Source organism: Callithrix jacchus, chromosome 9, assembly GCF_049354715.1.
Source record: "Callithrix jacchus isolate 240 chromosome 9, calJac240_pri, whole genome shotgun sequence".
NCBI lineage: Eukaryota > Metazoa > Chordata > Mammalia > Primates > Cebidae > Callithrix > Callithrix jacchus.
This window is the reverse complement of record NC_133510.1, coordinates 74,005,406-74,028,247: the sequence shown is the minus strand read 5'-3', so window position 1 is coordinate 74,028,247 and position 22,842 is coordinate 74,005,406. Positions and strand designations below refer to the sequence as shown.

The following is a 22,842-nucleotide window of genomic DNA, read 5'->3' as shown; positions in this document are numbered from 1 at the left end:
TTTTCCAAATCCCTTGGGAATTCTAGTCACATAGAGCATTAAACTGGATAGAACACGGGTTTATTATTATTTTATTGAGGAAGAAATTCACTTATTTTTGTAAAGAAAAATGTGATCTTTGTAGACTGCAGTTGAACCAGTTGGAGCAAAGAATTGTGGTTTATTAAGTGAACAGTAGGGCCAAGTTATATGTTAAACCTTCTTTCACCTATAATATGTATATTTCTGGTTTCTTTCAATCAGTTACTCACAGTAATGCATCCTGGTGAGACATCAGAGAAAAAACATCAGGACTTTTACATGTAAGGTGAGTAGGCTAATGTGATATTCATTTAGCATTTTGTTTAAGAGAAATATTCTTATTTATAATTTTGGAATGTATTTCTGTGTTAATAAGCTGCAGTATAATGGACTATCTCTGGCCAGGATGGAAACCACTCTTTATTCTTTTGACTCTTATATTGGAAATTCTTAAAATTGACTCTGGTAAAATGTATTCTGCTATGCGTCTACTTTCTGAGCTTGCTGAACGGATGTTTTCCTAATTCTTATAATCTTTGATAAAAGTCCACAACTAAAAACATTCACATACACCACAAGAATTACTAATAAGCTTAGTTGAAGCATACCAGGATAATTTTAGTTAACAGGTAAGTCAATATTTTTTTTACAAGTATAGTGAAATAGTGTTTACACAACTGGTGGGCTATTATGGACTTATTTAACTTGTTTGAAAGAGTATAGAGCCCATTATTTGCCCTGCTCATTTTACATTCATGATATAATCAGGCTTATGCTGAATTTCTTAACTTCCTTTCACCAACAAAATCTAATTAATTGAGAAGGGAGGAGAGGGGATGTAGGAATAAAGATCTATCTTCTTTCAGAATTATTTATTTTGTGAGAAAGCATTAGTTCAGCTAATTCAGTACTTTGAAATAGCCTATTACGTAAAATCAGTCGGATCTGTCCTTGATTTTATCCAACATAAAGGAAACCTTTAAATATATCCACATGTCCACAGCGTTCAAAAAGAAAGGACAGTGGTATATGGTGTTATCAATTCCTTAACTCGGTTTGATTCCCTTGTCTAATTTCATGTATGATAATGGACATGCTCCTACTGGTATGCAGCCTGCTCCTGAGAATATGTGTCCAATCAGACTCACATGTAAACCAGGGGTAGGTTTTCTTTTCAAACCAGGAATAAAATTAATGAGAAAAAAATAACAAAATTACTTGAAATTACATGATCTTCCTGCTTATTTGTATGCTTTATTTAATTCTGCCAAATATTGCCTTCATATCCAGACGTGGATACTTCCATATGCCCAATGTATGGATCTTTTTCTGGTCTTCTTAGAACTGCACTTTTAGGATTTTTAACCGTCTATCATGTCCATGTGTTCATACTTCCGTGGCAGGGCACAGACAAAGCTTGGGCTGTGCTCCAAAATGATGAAGTGCTAACAGGTTCCTTTTTTGCAAAGTTGTTTCCCCCAAATTCTGCAGCTAGAGTATGCATAGATCTATAATCCCTCATATGCAGTTTTGAAATCCTAGGAGTTCTGAAAAGGGAAAGCTTCTTCTAGAAACGTATTTGGTGGCATCATTTAAATTGAACCGATGTGAATCTATTTATGGTCTTTCTCTCATGTCATGTAAATATTCATTGAAGTTGCTGCAGAAATATGGATGTGTTTGATTGTAGGGTATTTCCCCGAACCCCACTGAGGATTTTATATAATTTATTGGATATCATTCCTAATGTATTCCATTTCTCAAATCCTCCAAAATTCTGAATTCTGTAATATCTGTCACCCTGATGTTTTTGCCTAAGGAATTATAGATCTCTACACATCAGCAAACCATGGAGTATCTAGCCAGTGAATAATTTTTTGAAGAAAAAGAAGACAGAAAGAGAAATAGAACTCTTTGTATGAGGAAAAGGTAGAGAGCGTCATTGAGAGGAAAATCTAGAGAGGGAAGAAAAGAAGTAGTCAGCTCAGGGGAGATAAGCAGCCATCACTGGGCACAGTCCCCTTTGCAGAGTAGAGGGCAGAACTTCCTATATTCCTGCTCTTGACAAAGATTTGTGAAAAGGCTAGTAGAAAGCATTCTATATATTAGGTTTAACTCTCTTAAACACTAGAGAATAAATAACACTAGGTAAGCATATTTTAAAATAGAGAAAATGAGAGGTGTTGAGCAGAAATTGTAAAAGTGAGGAGATAGAGCTCACCTAGAAGAACAAATTTTGTGGATTTTATTCCAAGGACATGCAGGATTTATAAAGTAAAGTAAATAAGTAAAAAGTATGCTATTTCCCAAAATGCTTTATTTTGATAAGTCCAGTATATTTTAATTGCGTATACATAGTAGCATTTCACTGCAATTACAATCTCATAAAGCAGGGTAAAATATATTGCACAAACATTGTGGCTCAAGTCAATGAGTCATAGTAAAACATTGTCCAGATTACTGCAATTAAAATTTACAGAAACCTTTTGTTGAGTATTATTAGGTTTGTGGATTAATAAAATGACCCTGCTTGTTTTCATTGCTCTTTAATAAGAAATAACATTAGTTTCTTGATTTTTTTTCATAGATTTTAGATGGGCAGTTTGCCAAAAGAAATCTCATTGCTGTATTTAACAAAAGTCTAAATACATTTTCTAAGAGAGGATCCCTTTTGTTTTCTTACCAAGCTTTATTTGTTTTTGCTCATATCTCATCTGTTTTTCCTGCCCAGATTTTCTCCTTATCTTCCCCTCAAGATTGCTGGAAATGGGTAGGATGGGGTAAGGGTCATCGGCTCAGTCATCTAGTAGAAGGGGAGCATGGCATAATAGCACAATATAGGCTTTGGATTCTCGCAAGCCAGAATTCAAATCTCTACTCAGTCATTAAGCTATGAGACTTGGAGCAACTTCATCTTTGAGTATCTTCATCTGTAAGATGAGGTAACTGTACCAAGTTTGCAGAACTGTTAGTAGAATGAAAGCTAATGTGTAACAGGGCTTTGCATGTGGTACCACTAAATATATGATAGCAATAAGGGACTTTCCATTCCTTTCATAAGGGTTTTTTTTTCCCTTAAGAAAGTCTTTTCAATTCTATAGAAATGGGAGGACAGAAACAGGCAAATAGATCATTTTTCCTTCCTCCCTTCCTTCCTTGCTTCCTTTCTTCTTTCCTAATGACATGAGAGTACTTTGAACATTTACCATGATTTCATGAAATCAGAGTATGTTACAAAGTTTTGGGGCCAACTCGTTGGGGATATTTGTTAATGAAATATTCTTACTGAGTTACATTTTAACAGGTCACAGCTTCCAGGTTTAGTGAAACCTCAATTCCTAGTCTTAACCAAAATGCATTTGTTCAAGGACATTGATTGCCCATCCAAATAGATGCCAAGCACTGGGAATGTGGGAGTAAATACATATAGAACCTACTTTCAAACAATTCACTGCTGAGTTGAGAAGAGACATGGAAAACAAATAATTAAAATGTTGCACAATAACCAGGATGGAAACTATGCTGTTAGAGTAAAAAGGTGGAGAAACTAGCTCTGCTTCAAAGAAAGGTTTCATAAAAAAGGTGTTGTTTAGAGTGAGTTCCTGAAAGATCAGCAGGAGTTTGTTAAGTGAATAGGAATAGTAACGCAGTCCTGGGGGTTGGATGGAGACAAAATATATTTTTTAGATAATGATTAGCATGGCTGTAGCTTAGGGTGAACATGTGTGAGCCTTGAGAGACTGGCATAAGGTGAAGCTGAAAAGATATGCTAAGGCAGAGGGGTTGTTAACATGGTGCTGGATGCTGTGTTATTAAGCTTAGACTTGGTTTTTGGGCTCAACAGTGGGCCAGGGCATCTTTAAGTAGGAAAGTGGTATAGTCTTATTTTATTTCTGGGAAAATAGAATTCTGGTATCAGCATGGGGAAACTGTGGGAGAAGTCAGAGATGAGTGGTAGAAGCAGGAGTCAGGAGGTATTACTGATTTGATCAAGAGATGAGAAATGCTATAATCAGTATGCAACAGTAGACATGAGAGAAGCCAGGTGTTAGATTTTGGAGATATTTCAGGGGCAGAATTGGCAGAACTTGGTGATTGCGGTACATACAGGGGACAGAATGGCTGTAACATCTCTGTTGCCTTTAGCCTGGGAGGTTGGGTAGGTTGTGACGATTTCCTGCCAAATAATTATCATTTTTGTGTCCCTATTTGTGCTAGGTGCTATGCTAAGTACCTTAAATACACTTTTCCCCATTTATTTATCTCAAGAACCCTGTAGGATAATTATATCATCTTCTTTTTATAAAGAGAAAGTAAGGCTCAGAGAAATCAAACAACTTTCCAAATGGCACAGTTAGCATTGAATCTGTGGTGTCTACTTGACTCAAGCCATGCTTTTAAGCCCTGGAAGGAGAGCAGGCTTTGAAACGAAGATAGTAAATCTATCTAGTTTTGGACATGGCAAGTTTGCAGTTGAGAAGAGTTTCTAAAATAATGAAGGTACTGACTATAACATGTACCTCTGCAGCTTCAAATATTTCTTGACATGGATTCTTGGAGTTGATCCAGACATAAATTCTTCATCACAGACTTGATGCAATTGTCTCTATGTTTGTGTTTTTCTCTCCCAGTAGTAGAACATTTTTGGCTCTAAAAACCCAGAACTCAGGAGCTGTGTCAGTATCCTAACAACTTGTGATGGCAAATATTTTTGGCAGATGATTTCTAAGGTTCTTTATTGGACTTAAGCATTTTCCATTCACATTATGACTGAAATTTAATGCATTTTGAAGGCAGAAATGTCTTTTTTCCTTTTTTGGATGGTACTGAGAGCCATATATCACACTAGCATTTTAAAAAATGTTTCTTTTTATAAAAACCTTTTATAAACTGGCTTTTTCTTCTTTTTTGTATCATCAATCATAGCATAGTCACCTAAGGTATTCTATAAATGTTTGTTTGTTGAGCCAGTTGCAAGAGGAATATAAGCTAGTTGTAGAAACCTTGGAAAGTAAGCAAGTATAGAACAAAATAAAAATCATCTGCAATCAACCACTTGAAGATAATTACTGTTAACATTTTTCTTCTGTTTTCTGTCAATCTTTTTAGTGTTTTCATATTTTTACCTAATTGTGATAAATCTTCACCTATAATGGGAAAAAACATTTTTCCTTACCATTGACTGTCTTTGTAAAGACCAGTTTTTATATTTTCATGGGTGTTAATTATTCTCCCCATACTACAGACAAGGAAGTTGAGGCTCAGAGAACTTGAGGAAATTGAGGCTCAGAGAACTTGAAAGACATTCCTCAATATATGGTAAATTTGGCTCTATCCTACACATTATGTGACTTCTCAATCTGGCAAGGAAGATTCAAAGTTTAGGCAGATAACCATATTAGAGTGTAGCATATGGGAAATTCATTAGGAACAGCTCAAAGAGCTACAGGAATTTGGAGGCAAGGGGAAGTACATCCTACTGATGGAATCTGGGAAGGTTTTCTGGAGCAGACAGCATCTGAGATGGGTCTTAAATGATCGGCAACAATTTGACATCAGAGAAAGACATTTAGGAGCAGGGGACAGTGTGAGCAAGAGGATGATGGCAGAAAAGCTCAGAATCCATTGAAAATTGTAACTAATACACTGTAGTTAGCTCTTGGACTTTTAAAAAAGTTCTGTTGAGGACTAATGCTATAAAATTTAAGGTTGGGAGAAGATTGCATTCAAGTTCAGGTGCTTTGCAGATACATAGGAAACTTGATTAGAACTATGTCTTAGAAGGATTCCTCTGGCAGCAGGGTCTTGGACTGATTGAAGTGAGAAGGTGACTGAGAAACCACTGATTTTGCATATACTCATGGATTCAACAAATGCTATTACATGCTGGCTAGGCCAGCTAGAAGAACACAACAAAATTTTCAAAGGGGCTGGTTATAAGAAAAGTGGTGTTCCTAAAAATAAACAGATTTGAGAAAGGAGAGTCCAGATTTGGGTGTGTTGGGTTTTAGTGGTTTGGACTCAGCTGGTATTCAGGTGCATTAGAGAGGGCAAGGATAGATGTCTTTACACTTGGGAATTTTGGTTAGTGAAGTGGTCATGATTGACACTGATATTGAGAGGTGATGGATGTAGTGTGAGAATTGATGAACTAGCAGAGGAAGAGATTATAGGTAAATATCCAACACTTACTGAGCACTAAATATATATCAGGCACTGTTTGAAGCACTTTACAAGTATTAGCTCATTTAATTCTCACAACAACCCCATGAGTTAGGTATTATTAACATCTACATTTTATAGATACCCTATTTTATATATGCAGAGAATGAGGCCTAAGATCACACAGCTAGAGAGCTTTAAATTTGGAATTTAACCTCAGGCAGGCTGAATCTAAGCCCATATTGATAAACCTTATTTTATGCTGCTTTCCTGACAGAAGAGAAAAAGAAGACCAACCTGAGAAATATCAACATTAAGGGGACAGACCAGGAAGAGGAATTTGTGGGACCAAAGAGGATTAGTTAGAAAAGGATATTAGAAAGAAGCCCAGGGAGGCTGCGGCCAGGACAGGTAGGTGGTGTCAAATAGTACAGGTATTTTATCAATTGAAAGGTATCAATGTTGGCATGAAGCAGGCATATAACAACATATTGTCAAATTGAGCACATGCCTGAGGGAATAGTTACAAACAACTTATAATTATTGTTTCAGTAGTTTAATAAATGAACTGATAATTCTAAAACCACCTTCCTCAAGGCTATCCTCTTAATGCAATTTCTTAAGAATCTGTTGACAAGTACTACAAATTTAAACAATGCTAGGCACAGAGAGTGCTAATAAGGAACATTTATTTATTACCATTATTATTATTATTTATTCCCTTTATTAACATTAATTATTTAATATTGGCTAAATATTTATAGAGAACTTGCTCTGGGCTAGGCACTGTGTTTCATGCTGAAGATACACTGACTAGGAAAACAGAAGTGGTTCCTGACCTCCTAGAGCTTATGGTCTAGTGGCAGTAGTAGGCCTTGATTACACACATACACACACACACACACACACTCTCTCTCTCTCTCTCTCTATATATATATATACACACACACACACGCACACACACACACTCTCTCTATATATATATACACACACACACGCACACACACACTCTCTCTCTCTATACACACACACACACACTCTCTCTCTCTATATATATATACACACACACACGCACACACACACTCTCTCTCTATATATATACACACACACGCACACACACTCTCTCTCTCTCTCTCTACACACACACACACATACACACACACACACACACACACACACACATATATATACCAACTGTACTAAGTTTCATGAATGATCTTTTTTTTTTGGAAACAAGGAGAAAATAAAGAGGCATGCATAAATGAGCTACATTCCTCAGAATGGTTTTTATTACACTTATTTGTTTAGCAATTCTTCTTTTCATAGATAGATAAAGTAAAATTATTCCGAACATGAATAGAAATTATCTTTCTCAATTAGTGGGATGCAGTCTTACTTTTCATCTGCCTTTTTTCTTTAGGAATTTTTCTCTCCATTTCTCCTTTATTTGTGAGGGTGTAATTGTGGCAACAGCTTGTTGGTGGAGGTTCATTCTTGTGCAAGCAAAGAAAATGGATCGAGAAATCATATTGATAAATGGGGGTGGGACCCATCGGGGAGTTTTGGTACCTCTATTTCAAGGCTGCTTTGAGTGTTGTAGAAGGTGTGTGTCATCTCTAACATAGAGGCAGGTTGCTATTAATTAGCTCAACTTCCTTAAATACTTACTAAGTTGAAGCCTTTTCCGAGCAAAATCAGTGTTTTCTATAGAGTGGTAAAAAAAAAAAAATCTCTTGAGTGAGCATTCCAGTGCCAAGGAACTGTGGACATTCAGTTGGTAATAACACAAACGTGGATTTCTAATTTTGGTTTACACTGGTGACTTGTCCATATAAGAAATTGATAGCAGTGGTGGCCCATTTAGGGCAGCCACTTTGGGGATGTCAGCTGTAGCAGGGGACAGCATGGCTGAGGCTGTGTACTTCACAGAGCTGACAGGGGCTGGGAACATGTGAGAGCCTGCCCTTTACCAAGTTAAAGGGGCAGGAGCCCTGTGCTCCAGGGCACAGCTGAGGCTCCCAGCCGTGGCTCTGGACCTGGTCATCTCTGCACTCTCAGGGGCCTGGGAAGCCCCCTGCCCCTATAGGCTTGAGAATGCCTGATCCCACTCCCTGGCATCTCTCCACTCCTGGTGTCTGCTCTGATTTCTTAGCAAAGTTGAAGCTGATCCTGGGTGCTGTCATGAGCCAGCCAGGTGTGCACATGCTTGGATGGTACTGACATACCAGCCCCCTGCCACCTTGGACCCCCTCTGAAGATTTGGGTACCTATGAGCTCATGGAGCGAGGCCAGGGCAACTGAGAGGTGCTCAACATGAGCCTACAGGTGCCCCTTGTGAGCAGCCTGGACATGGTGAATGGCATGTTGTTGAGGGCAGACAGGCTTCTCATTAGAAAGGGGCAGGTCCCTAATAAAACTCCACCTTCAAGCCAGGGACTGCCTGAAGCCTGAGGTTGGGTTCCCAGTTCCAGGTGGAGTCTGCTGCCCAGAGGGAGAATTAATGGTGCTGCTTCTGGGCCCGCTCATGGCCACCCATGGACCAATCAGCACATACTTCCTTCTGAGCCCATAAAAAACCCAGACTCAAATACTTAAATACTTATTAAGTATTGCCTATGGAAAGTAGCTACACACTGTGAGTCTTCTCTCCACCAAGAGCTGGACACTCATCAGGATCACCTGCTTGTGGACAGGAGCTACCCACTGTGGGTCTCCTGAGAGCTGTTCTGTTGCTCAGTGAGGCTCCTCTCTGCCTTGCTTGCCCTCCAGTTGTCTGCATACCTATTTCTTCCTGGACTCCGGACAAAAACTCGAGACCTGATGAATTACAGGACTGAAAGAGCTTAACACAATAGGGATGAAACACACCCCCACACCCTGCTTGCTGCATTAAGGATAATGAGAAAAAGAGAAGAACTGTGGCCTTTTGGGCTAGGGGCTCCCCGAGTCAGAGCTGTGACACCCTCTTTGGGGATCTGTGGTTCCTGGTATCTTGAAGCTTCTGGGTGTCACAGTGTTCCCCTCATCCAGACATGGGTGACTGCAGCAGACGTATGCAGTACATCTGGTCTAGCCACAGCTTCGCACAGAGCTAGGACCTTTGCTGGTGTCTGCACCTGGCTGCCCCGCCACAGCAGCCAGTATGACTGGCCGTGTGCAGTGGCAGGACCCTGTGTTTGCTCGCCCACACACCTCCCACCACTCTGTGCCTGGCTTACCTTTAGCAGGTGTGGGATCTGAGCTGTTATTTTTTTTATTAAAAAATAATTTTAGAGACTGGATCTCCCTATATTGCTCAGGCTGGTCAAACTCCTGGGCTCAAGCAATCCTCCCACCTCAGCCTTCCAAGTAGTTAGGACTATAGGTGGGTGCTACTGCACCTGGCTTGGGACCAATTATTATGTGTGCTAAACGAGATTTTGTTTCACAGGCATATTAAAATATTTTTTAAATTTAAAACTGACCTACTTAAGTGCCAGAAGCCTTAAGGCTTTAACAATGTTTACGAGGTCAATTAACATCTATTTTTGGCCTGCCTTCATCATTGCCACTTATTCAACAAGTAGTTATTGAGTGCCTGCCATGGTAAGATGCTCTTGGTTCTGGAAACAAAGCAAGCAAACAGAAACAGATAAAAATCCCTGCCCTTTACATTCCAGAGTAAGTTTACTTTCTAGAGAGGCAGATAATAAGTAGAATAAAATTAACAAAATACAACATATTATAAAATCTAAAATATATAGAATGCCAGTTTGCAATTAGCTTAAAAAAAGCAGCGATGGGAAGGAAGGTAAGAAGTATGAGGTCAGGGAGGATGAACTTCTGTTTAAGTGGAATGGTTAGGGGAGGGCTCACTGAGAGGTGATATCAAATAAAAGACCTAAAGAAAGTCAGAGAGTGGGCTGTGCAGGCATCCATGGGGAGAAGCTCTCCAGACAGAAGAAACAGCAAATACAAAGACTGCGAGCCAGCTGCAGCAGGCTGTTATGTTTGATGGGCAGTTGGAGGCCAGTGTGGCTGGAGTGCACTGAGAAGGAAGGAGGACTTCAGGGTGGTCTCGGACTGGCTATTGCAAGGACCTTGGATTTCACTTTGAGTGTAATGGACAGCCACTGGAGAGTTTGAGCAGAGGAGTGATGTGGCTTAATTTATACTTAAAGGACTGTCTTTTTCTGCTGGGTGGGGAATAGATGAGTTATGAAGAGGGGTGAAGGAAGAGGCAAGGCCATCATAGTCCGGGTGGTGATGGCTTGGACTAGGGTGATAATGGTGGAAGTGACAACCAGTGGCTGGATTAGGGGTTGAATTTGGAATATGTCCTGAACATAGATTGGGCAGAGTTAGCTAATGGATTGGATTTGAAGTTCATGGGTTGGACGGAATAATCAAGGAAGAATTCAAGGAATTCTTGATCAACAAGAATGATCAACAGGAAGGATGAAGCTGTCATTAACTGAGATGTGGAAGACTGTAGGAAGAAAAAGTTTGGAAGAAAAGAAAAAGAGGCAGGAATTTTATGTGTTAATTTAGAGAGCATGTTATGTCTGAATGGAAACATCCAATGTGTAGTTGAATGTATATGTCTGGTGTTCAGAGGACGCCAGACTGGATATTAAAATTTGATAATTGTCAGTATGTAGGTAGTATTAAAAGTCACAATATTTTTTGAGACCACTAATGCGGTGGGTACAAGTAGAATAGGGAAGAGGTAAAAGTACTGAACCTGAAGTGCTCTGAAGGCTAGCCCATAAAAGGTCAACTGCAGAGGCTGATGTACAGAATCATTGCCAGCAAACATTAGGGAGAAGTGACCAATGAGAGTAGAGGAAAATTAGGAGACAGCAGTGTCTGGAAGCTAGGAAAGAAACTATCTCAGGTGAGAGGGAGTGATCAATAGTAAACTATACTTACAATTAATTTAAAATGAAGAAGGAGGATATCTGTAAGGTTTAACATTGTGCAGGTCTTTAATAACTCTTAGCAAGAGTAATTTTTTTTGAGACAAGGTTTTGCTCTGTCACCCAGACTGGAGTTTAACGTCATGATCGTGGCTAACTGCAACCTCAACCTCCTGGGCTCAAGGGATCCTCCCACTCAGCCTCCCACATAGCTGGCTCTACAGATGCATGCCACCACACTTGGTTAATTTTTAATTTTTTTGTTAAAAAATTAAACAGACAGGGTCTCCTGTTGCCCAGGCTGGTCTCAAACTCCTAAGCTCAAGCAATCCTCCCATCTCAGCCTCCCAAAGTGCTGGGATTACAGGTGTGAGTCACTATGCCTGGTCAAGAACAATTTTGATGGAGTGATGGAGACAGAGTCTGCTTGGAGTTAATCCACTTATTCTATTTGAAAATATCTGAGATAAACACCCTAAATATTCTCTAAGCAAAATACCTAAAACATACTTTCAGATACAGAGACAATAATAATAATATCAATGATGTCTGACACTTACTGAGTACCTACTTTTGCCAGGCACTGTGTTAAAGTGCTTTACAAGTACAATTTTATTTGACTGTTCATGAAAAACCTATGAATTAGGTTCTGTTATCTCCATTTCATTAATGAGGAAATTGAATTATAGACTTTAAGGGTGTAAAGTCACATAATGAGTAAGTGATAGAGCTGAGGTACTGGAAGTATTTTCATAATGCTTTTACACTGAACGATTATTTTGTTTCCAGGGTATATTGATTGCCTTTGGAAATAAATAGTCTCATTCTTTAGAAACTAAGGTGGCATTTTTTACATTCTGTTTATTTCATTTCACTTTATTTTCTCAATATCTAGCACTTCTACACTGTTGGAAAGTTATAACCAGTTCCTTTATAGTTGTTTGTATGGTGTTTTTTTGATGCAGAGAACTACCTAAAATATTTCAATTTATTCAATTAGGTTGAAATGTTCAATCAAGTTAAATGTTATTAAGGAAAATGCCATTTTCTAGAATGATTTCTATTTTTTAATAGAAATTTATTTTGAGGAAATCGATTACATTTTTGGAAGTTCATTCTTAAAATAATTACATTGAAAAGCCATTGAACATTTAACATACATACTTCACGTTCACAACCTTTCTGTGTGGCGGACATTATTATTATCTACATTTTATATGCAGGGAACTGGAGGTTTAGAGAAGTTGTGTAAATTGCCTGAAGTCACAGAGCTTGTAAGTGGCTGAGTAAGGATTGACCCCATGTCCTCTGAAATTACATTCCATGCTTTTACCACTACAACATGCATGTAAATTTAGTTAATTCCAATGCTCAGCTTGAAATATTATATCTTTACTCATCTGTGTAAAATTGATTACCCTCATTTGATGCACCATTATAACTCTAACAGCTGGAGTGACAGGGGCCCACAGTTTTAGGAAAGCACGTATACATTTTTAAATTAGACATGTTTTCTCTGGGAAGTATGCAAGTAGTTTATTATTATTTTTCTTTTTTAGGACTGATTCTATATAACCTGAGAGAGGGAAAAGCAGCATTACTGTTGCTTGACTATGCTTTTCAGAGTTGCTGATTGTTTTTCTTTTGATGTAGCTAGGATTGGTGTTAGCAGGGAAATGGAATGAACACAGATTGTGCCATGAATTGTGGAGCCTGCCCTGAAATAGGCTGTCATTATTTTTCTATAATGGATCCTACAATTTCCCAACCTTCCTGAATCTCAGATTCAATTAACAAAACAGTTGTTGATTTCCTTATGCTAGCATGTCCTTCTCACATTTACTGTTGAGCCTCTTTGATCAAGCTTCTACCCTATGGCCAGAATGGTCTATTAGAAATGCAACTATGATAACCCACTAATGGGTTCAAAGATTCTTCAGTGGCTCTCCATTACATTTAATATAGAATACCAATCCCGGCCGGGTGTGGTGTCTCAAGCCTGTAATCCCAGCACTTTGGGAGGCTGAGGTGGGTGGATCACGAGGTCAAGAGATCAAGACCATCCTGGTCAACATGGTGAAACCCTGTCTCTACGAAAAATACAAAAAATTAGCTGGGCATGGTGGCGCGTGCCTGTAATCCCAGCTACTCAGGAGGCTGAGGCAGGAGAATTGCCTGAACGCAGGAGGCGGAGGTTGTGGTAAGCCGAGATCGTGCCATTGCACTCCAGCCTGGGTAACAAGAGCAAAACTCTGTTAAAAAAACAAAAGAAACAAAAAAAAAACCAATCCCTTAACATGGCCTGTAGGGTCTGACATGGTTGGCCCCCTCCCTACTCTTCAACCTCAGCCGGTGCCATTTTCCATTATAGCCCCGAGTCTTTCTTGAAGTTGTTTTAGTCTTTTCCTTCCTCAAGGCTCACATAATACTATTTTCCCTGCTTAGAATATTATCTTCTCCATTCTTGGGGGTAAGTGCTATCTCCTTAAAGACTTTCCCTGAACACCCAATCTAAATTAGGCCCCCTACCCCTGTTTCTCTAATTATTTTGTGCCTTTCCTTCAAAGTGTTTATTACAATTTGATATTACATTTTATTTGTATGCTTATTCTATATCAAGACCCTTCCCCATATAAATGTAAGTCACACAAGGGCACTTTCTATGTCCATTTTTTTTTTTTGTAACCACTGCCTGGTAACATAATAGATATTCAATAACTTTTCTTGAATAAATAAGTGCCCTTTCATAAGCTGTTTTATGAACCTGGGATATAACAACAATAGCCAATGTTTATTTTGCAGTAATATCCTAACCACTGTAATGACATCACAATTGATTGACCCTGGAACAGGGGCAACGCTAGGAGATGCATGATTGCAATGATTACATTTTATGGGAGGATGTTAACCCTTTGTTTTGCCGCATTTTGTTGACTGCCTAAAAAGCAAGTGATAGGGAAGGAGAACAAAAATATTTCATCAATTGTCATATTCTATCACATTATATCTAGATAATCTTGTGGAGAATATTGTGCAGTCAAGAAGCTGTGATGTATAAGCAGATCCATATGGACTTGTTTTAAAGAGATGAATTATTCATATAAACTTTGCAATCCTTTTGGTAAGTAAATAAGTAAGGACAAAATTCAACTATCTCTAATTTTCTTTAAACTTGAAAATAGTCTGTTACTGTCCTCACAGGATATATGGTTGGGAGCAGAGATTGGTTAACATTATCATTTTAGCTCCCTCTGCTGGTGGTGAATGATGCTTTTAGCAGAGGGCCGATGAAAAGTACAAATGTTGCTAAAAGACAGGGATGAAACACCTTTGATGTTGCTGTTAGGTTCCTCTTGGTCAAGGTACGAAGCACACATTCTCTTTTTAAAGCAATTTTTAACAGCTTGACTGATATATACTTTATATTTGATAAGGTTCAGTTGTTTAAAGTGTTCAATTTAATAGTTTTTACTATGACCATCACCATAATCTAATTTTAGAACGTTTTCATTGCCCCAAAGGAAACTTTCTATCCATTGGTTCCAAACTTCTCTTTCTTTAACCCTACCTCCCCTGCCACTAGCTCCTGGCAACTACTAAATTATTTCTGTCTCTATAGACTTACCTATTTTGGACATTTTTGATAAATGGGATCGTGCAATATATTTTTTTGTGTGTGTGTCTGCCTATTTCACTTAGCATACTGTTTTGGAGGTTTATCTGTTTATACCATTATTTTGTTCCTTTTTATCCCATGGTGTATATATACCACATTTTCTTTATTCATTCATGGATTGATGGGCATTTAGGCTGATTCCACATTATTTGATGAGCAACTAGGTTGTTTCTGCTTTTAGGCTATTATGAATGATGATGCTATAAACACTAGTGTCTAAGTTTTTAGGTAGACATATGTTTCAATTATCTTGAGTAGACAGATACCTAGGAATGGAATTGCTGGGTCATATCTACATTGAACATTTTGAGGAACTGCCAATTTTTTTTCTGAAGTGGTTATACTGTATAACATTCTCACACACATGCTCTTTTGGATAGGTTTACAAAGTAGTAGTACCTAAGAGAAAGAGAAGTTAAATTTAATAAATGTCTTTTGTCATTTATTCTTTTAAACATTTTTAAACATTTTAAATAGTTTTTGGGTAGCAGGTGGTTTTTGGTTACATGGATAAGTTCTTCAGTGATAATTTCTGAGATTTTGGTGCACCCGTCATCTGAGCAGAGTGAACTGTATCCAAGGTTAGTCTTTTATCCCTCACCCCCTCTCACAGTTCCCCCCAAATCTCCAAAGTCCATTATGCCATTCCTATGCCTTTGTGTCATCATAACTTAGCTTCTACTTATAAGTGAGAACATACAATATTTGGTTTTCTATTCCTGAGCTACTTCACTTAGAGTAATGGTCTCCAATTCCATTTGTTACTGTGAATGCCGTTATTTTGTTCCTTTTTATTCCATGATGTATCTATACCACATTTTCTTTATTCACTCATTGATTGATGGGCATTTAGGCTGATTCCACATTTTAGCAATTGTGAATTACACTGCAATAAACATGCAAGTGCCTTTTTCATGTAATAACTTCTTTTGCTCTGGGTAGATACCCAGTAGTGGGACTGCTGGAACAAATAGTGGTTCTACTTTTAGTTAATCTCCATACTGTTTTCCATAGTGGTTGTTCTAGTGTACCTTCCCACCAGCAATGTAAAAGTGTTCCCTTTTCACCACATCCATGCCAACATCTATTATTTTTTGATATTTAAATATTGGCCATTTTTGCAGAAGTAAGGTGGTATCTCATTGTGGTTTTAATTTGCATTTCTCTGAAAATAATGATGTTGCACATTTTTTTATATGTTTATTGACTGTATATCTTATTTATTTTTGTTTTTGTTGCATTTGTTTTGGGGTTCTTGGTCACGAACTCTTTGCCTATTCGACCTCTAGAAGAGTTTTCCCAATGTTATCTTCTAGAATTTTTATGATTTCAGGCCTTAGATTAAGTCTTGATCCATTTGAGATAATTTTTGTATAAAGTGAGAGATGAGAATCCCATTTTATTCTTCTACATGTGAATTGCCAGTTATCCCAGCACCATTTGTTGAATAGGGTGTTCTTTCCCTACTTTATGTTTTTGTTGGCTTTGTTGAAGATCAGTTGGCCCTAAGTGTTTGGCTGTATTTCTGGGTTCTCTATTCTGTTTCATTGGTCTATGTGGCTATTTTTATACCAGTACCAGGCTGTTTTGGTAACTTTAGCCTTTAGTATAGTTTGAAGTTGAGTAACGTGATGTATCCAGATTTGTTCTGTTTGCTTATCCTTGCTTTAGCTATGCAGCCTCTTTTTTGATTCTCCATGAATTTAGGTTTGTTTTTATCTTGTTCTGTGAAGAATGATGATGGTACTTTGATGGGAATTGCATTGAATCTGTAGCGATTTTGACCATACTACCAAAAGCAACATGATGCTTTGCATTATCAAAGCAACATATTGCTTTCGGCAGTATGGTCATTTTCACAATATTAATTCTCCCCATCCATGAACATGGGATGTATTACCATTTATTTGTGTCATCCATGATATATTTTATAGTGTTTTGTAATTTTCCTTGTAGAGACTTTTCACCTCCTTGGTTCTGTTTATTCCTAAGAATTTTATTTTACTTTTTTTGCAGCTGTTGTAGAGAGCTGAGTTTTTGATTTGATTTTCAGCTTCGTTCTTCTTGGTGTCTAGCCATGCTACTGATTTGTGTACATTGATTTTGTATTCTGAAATTACTGAATGTATTTATCAGATTTAGGGGCTTTATGGATGAGTCTTTAGGGTTTCCTAGGCATGATCATATCTTCCACAAACAGTGACAGTTTAACTTCCTCTTTACCAGTTTGATGACTTTCATTTCTTTCTCTTGTCTGATTGCTTTGAGTAGGACTTCCAGTATTATGTTGAATAGAAGTGCTGAAAGGGGTCATTCTTGCCTTATTCCAGTTCCCATGGGCAATGCTTTCAACATTTCCCTGTCCAGTTCTGTTTTCAGTACAACTGCGAAACCATCTGGTCCTGGACTTTATTTTTGTTGGCAATTATAAAAATTACTGTTTCAGTCTTGCTACTTGTTATTTGTCTGTTCAGAATTTCTATTTCTTCCTGATTTAATCTGGGAGGGTGGTACATCTTAAAAAATTTAGCCATCTTTTCTATGTTTCCTAGTTTGTATGTATAAAGGTACTCATAGTAGCCTTGAATGATCTCTGTATTTCTAGTGTATTGATTGTAATATCTTCCATTTCATTTCTAATTGGGTTTATTTGAATCTTCTCTTTTCTTAATCTTACTAATGGTCTATCAATTTTGTTTATCTTCTCGAAGAACCAGTTTTTTTTTTTTTTTTTAAGTTTCAGCTTCATTTATTTCTGCTCTGATCTTTGTTATTTCTTTTCTTCTGCTGGGTTTGGCTTTGGTTTATTTTTATTTATCTAGTTTTTTGAGGTGTGACTTTAGATTGTCTATTTGTGCCCCTTTGGACTTTTTGTTGTACGCATTTAATGCTATGAACTTTCCTCTTAGCACTGCTTTTGCTGTGTCCCAGAGGTTTTGATAAGTTATATCACTATTATTATTCAGTTCAAAGAATTTTTAAATTTCTATCTTGATTTCATTGTTGACTCAAAGATCATTGAAGAGGAGATGATTTAATTTCCATGTATTTGTATAACTTTTAGAGTTCTATTTGGAATTAATTTTTATTTATATTCCATTGTGGTCTGAGAGGATATTTGATGTAATTTTAATTTTCTTAAGTTTGAGACTTGTTTTGTGACCTATCATATGGTCTATCTTGGAGAATGTTCCATGTGTTGATGAAAGAATATTCTCCAGCTGTTCTGTAAATAGAATGTTCTGTAAATATCTGTTAAGTCCATTTGTTCTAGAATACAGTTTAAGTTTACTGTTTCTTTGTTGACTTTCTGTCTAGTGCTGTCAGTGGAATATTGAAGTCCCCATTATTATTGTTTTGCCATCTATCTTATTTCTTAAGTCTAGCTGTAATTGGGAGCTCCAGTTATAGGTGCATATATATTTAAGTTTATGATATTTTCCTGTTGAACTACTTCTTTTATCATTAAATAATTTCCCTTTTTGTGTTTTTAAAAAATTTTAAACTGTTGTTGCTTTAATGTCTGTCTTCTCTGATATAAGAGTAACTACTTCTCCTCACTTTTGGTTTTCATTTGTGTGGAATATCTTTTTCCACCTCTTTACCTTAAATTTATGAGAGTCTTTATGTATTAGGTGAGTCTCTTGAAGACAGCAGATGCTTGGTGGGTGGATTTTTATTCATTCTGCCATTCTGTATCTTTTAAGTGGACCATTTAGTTCATTTACCTTCAACATTAGTATTGAGATGTGAGGTACTATTTTATTCATTGTGGTAGTTGCTGCATTAATACCTTGTTTTACTTTTTCATTGTGTTATTATTTTATAGGCCCTGTGAGATTTATGCTTTAAGTAGGTTTTATTTTGGTGTATTTCAGGGTTTCATTTCAATATAGAATTTCTCGTAGTGTTGGTTTGGTAGTGGCAAATTCTCTTAGCATTTGTTTGAAAAAGACTTCATTTCTCCTTCATTTATGAAGCTTAGTTTTGCTGGATATAAAATTCTTGTCTGACAATTGTTTTGCTTCAGGAGGATAATCATGGGACCCCAGTGTCTTCTGACTTGCAAAGTTTCTGCTAAGAAGTATGCTGTTAGTCTGACAGGCTTTTCTTTATAGGTTATCTGATGCTTTTGTCTCACAGCTCTTAAACTTTTTTCCTTTGTATTGACTTTAGAAAACCTGATGACTATGTGCCTAGGTGATGATCTTTCTGCAATGAATTTCCCAAGTGTTCTTTGAGCTTCTTGTATTTGGATGTATAGATCTCTAGCAAGGCAAGGGAAATTTCCCTCAATGATTGCTTCAAATAGGTTTTCCAAAGTTTTAGATTTCTCTTCTTCAGGAAAATCAGTTATTAGGGTTGGCTGTTTGACATAATCTCAAATTTCTTGGAGGCTTTGTTCATTTTTAAAAAATTCTTTTTGTCTTTTTCTGACTGTATTAATTTGACACCTTGTCTTTCAACTCTAAAGTTTTTTCTTCTACTTGTTTTTGTCTATTGTTGAAATTTCCCAGTGCCTTTTGTATTTCTCTAAGTGTGTCATGCACTTCCAGAAGTTGTGATTGTTTTTTCTTTATGATATCTATGTCTCTGGATAGTTTTTCATATATATTCTATATTTAAAAAATTCTTTAGGTTGATTTGCACCATTCTCTAGTATCTCCTTGAGTAGCTTAATAATCAAGCTTTTGAATTTTTTTATCTGGCAATTCTTGGTTTGAATCCAGAGCTGGGGAGCTAGTGCAATCTTTTAGGGGTGTCATAGAACCCTGTTTTGTCATATTACCAGAATTACTATTTTGGTTTCTTCTCATCTGAATAGAATATTTCATTGGAAAGGTCTGGAACTCAAGTCTGCTGTTCAGATTCTTTTATCCCATGGCATGACCCTTTGAAGTGATGCTTTTCCACTTCCCCTAGTGATGGGGGTTCCTGAGAGCTGAACTGCAACAATTGTTATTGTTTTCTGGATCTAGCCACCCAGTGGGGATACTAGGCTCTGGCCTGGTGCTAGGGAATGCCTGCAAAGAGTCCTATGATGTGATCTGTCTTCAAGTCTTCCAGCCATGGATATCAGCACTTGCCAATTTTTCAACTGTCTCATGAAATATGCAGTGGAGTGCTGCTTCTTCAATGCATCTATGAAGTATTTTGGTTTTCCTGGTTCATTCCTGTGGTGGTTCTTGGAGCAAGAGTTCATGGTGTGAGTATTCCATTAGTTGATGCAGTTTCTTCATTGTGTTGATGGTCTTTACCATTTGGTATGTTTTTGGAGTGGCTGGTACTGGTTGTTCCTCTCTATATTTAGTGCTTCTTTCAGGAGCTCTTGTAAGGGCCTAGTGGTGATGAAATCTCTCAGCAATAGCTTTTTTGTAAAGGATTTTATTTCTCCTTCACTTATGAAACTTAGTTTGGCTGGATATGAAATTCTAGGTTGAAAGTTATTTTCTTTAAGGATGTTGAATATTAGCCTCCACTCTCTTCTGACTTGTTGGGTTTCTGCTGAGAGATCTGCTATGAGTTTGATGGGCTTCCCTTTGTAGGTAATCCGACCTTTCTCTCTGGCTGCCCTTAGCATTTTTCCCTTCATTTCAACCCTGGTGAATCTGATGACTATGTGCCTTGGGGTTGCTATTCTTGAGGAATATCTTTATGGTGTTCTCTGTATTTCCTGGACTTGAATGTTGGCTTGCTTTGCTAGGTTGGGAAAGTTCTCCAAGATAATATCCCAAAGAATGTTTTCCAGCTTGGATTCTTTCTCTCTGTCACATTCAAGTACACCTATCAAACATAGATTAGGTCTTTTCACATAATCCCATATTTCTTGGAGGTTTTGTTCATTTTTTTTACTCTTTTTTCTCTAATCTTGCCTTCTTGCTTTATTTCATTGAGTTGATCTTCAATATCTGATATCCTTTCTTCTGGTTGGTGGATTACGCTATTGAAACTTGTCTATGCTTTGCGAAGTTCTCGTGTTGTGTTTTTCAGCTCCATCAGGTTATTTATATTCTTCTCTAAGCTGTTTATTCTCGTTAGGATTTCGTCTAAACTTTTTTAAGATTCTTAGTTTCTTTGCATTGGGTTAGAACATGTTCTTTTAGCTCAGAGAAGTTTGTTTTTACCCACCTTCTGAAGCCTGTTTCTGTCAATTCATCAGATTCATTCTCTATCCAGCTTTGTTCCCTTGCTGGTGAGGAGTTGTTATACCCTGGAGGAGGAGAGGCATTCTGGTTTTGGGTATTTTCATCCATTTTGTGCTGGTTTCTTTCCATCTTTGTGGATTTATCTACCTGTGGTCTTTGTAGTTGGTGACTTTCAGATGGGGCCTCTGAGTGGACATCCTTTTTGTTGATGTTGAAGTTATTTCTTTCTGTTTTTTAGTTTTCCTTCTAACAGTCAGTATATATCCACTATATATCTAATAGTGGATATATATCTACTATTAGATATATAGTGGATATATACTATTAGATATATAGCATATATATATATCTAATAGTATGTATAGATATATAGATATATATATCCATATCTATACTATATACATATATATATATATATATATATATATACACACACACACACACACATACTATTAGATATATAGTGGCTATATCTAATAATGGATATATACTCAGAAGTGGGGTTGCTGGATTATTTGGTAGCTCTATTTTTAATTTCTAAGTATAGTTTCATATTGTTTTCTATAATGTCTATACTAATTTACATTTTGTCAACAGTGTGCAGGGCTCTCTTTTCTCCATGTCCTTGCCAATGTTTGTTATCCTTTGTCCACTTGATATTAGTCATTGTAATAGGAGCGAGGTGATATCTCAATCTGGTTTTGAGGAGCATTTCCCTGATGATTAGTGACGTTGCACATTTTTTAATATGTATGTTGACCACTTGTATGTCTTCTTTTAAAAAATGTCTATTCAGGTATTTTGCTTATTTCTTGGTAAGGTTTTTAGTTTTTTAATATTGAGTTGTTAGAATTAATTAAATTGTGATATTAACCCCTTCTCAGATACATAGTGTGCAAATGTTTTCTCCCATTCTGTGAGTTGTCTCTTCACTCTGTTAATCATTTCCTTTGTTCACAGAAGCTTTTTAGTTAGATGCAATACCACTTGTCCACTTTTGCATTTGGTGTCTGTGTTTTTGGGGTCATATCAAAACAACTGTTGCCCACACCAATGTCAAGAATCTTTTCCCCTATGTGTTCTTTCTAGTAGTTTTACAGTCTCAGGTCTTACATTTAAGTCTTTAATCCATTTGTAGTTGATTATTATATATGGTATGAGAAATTAATTTCATTCTTCTGCATATAAATAATCAGCTTTGCCAACACCATTTATTGAAGAGACTATCCTTTCCCTGCACATGTTCTTCATACTTTTATCAAAGATCAGGTAGATTTTGTGGAAACCAGGTAATGTGATGACTCCAGTTTTCTCTACTTGCTCAAAATTGCTATGGCTATTCAAGGTCTTTTGTGGTTCCATATGAATTTTAGAGTTGTTTTTTCTATTTCTGTAAAATGCCATTGGAATTTTGATAGGAATTGTATTAAATTTGTAGATTGCTTTGGGTAGCAAAGATATTTTAACAACATTAATTCTTCCAACCCATGAACATGGGATGTCTTTCCATTTATTTGTTTTCTTCAGTTTCTTTCATCAGTGTTTTAAAGTTTTCAATGTACAGATCTTTCACCTTCTGGTCAAATTTATTCTTAAGTATTTTAAATTTTTTTGGATGCTATCGTAGAATTTTTTTTTTGACTTTTTTTTCTATAGATTGTTCTTAATGTATAGAATTCCACTGCTTTTTGTATGTTGATTTTGTATTCGGTGACTTTACTGAATTTATTTATTGGTTCTAATAGTTTTTTTTATGTAGTATTTATATAACACAATTATATAAGATTGTGTTATCTATAAACAGGAACAATTTAACACCTTTCTTTTTAGTGTGGATGCCTTTTCTTTCTTTTGCCTAATTGCTCTGGCTAGAACTCCCTGTACTATGTGGAATGGTAATGACAGACTCCCAGTACTATGTGGAATGGCACTGACAAGA

At 36.9% G+C, this 22,842-nt stretch overlaps 1 long non-coding RNA gene across 5 annotated transcripts in view; it reads left to right on the top strand.

Moving 5' to 3' along the window:
* LOC118144265 (uncharacterized) overlaps positions 1-22,842 on the top strand; it is a 437,346-nt gene that overhangs the window by 107,004 nt on the left and 307,500 nt on the right. For all 5 annotated transcript variants that reach the window (XR_013521933.1, XR_013521935.1, XR_013521934.1 and 2 more), the window contains exons 5-7: positions 244-307; positions 6,461-6,594; positions 14,093-14,202. This is a non-coding gene — a long non-coding RNA (uncharacterized LOC118144265). The remainder of the gene's footprint in view (positions 1-243; positions 308-6,460; positions 6,595-14,092; positions 14,203-22,842) is intronic.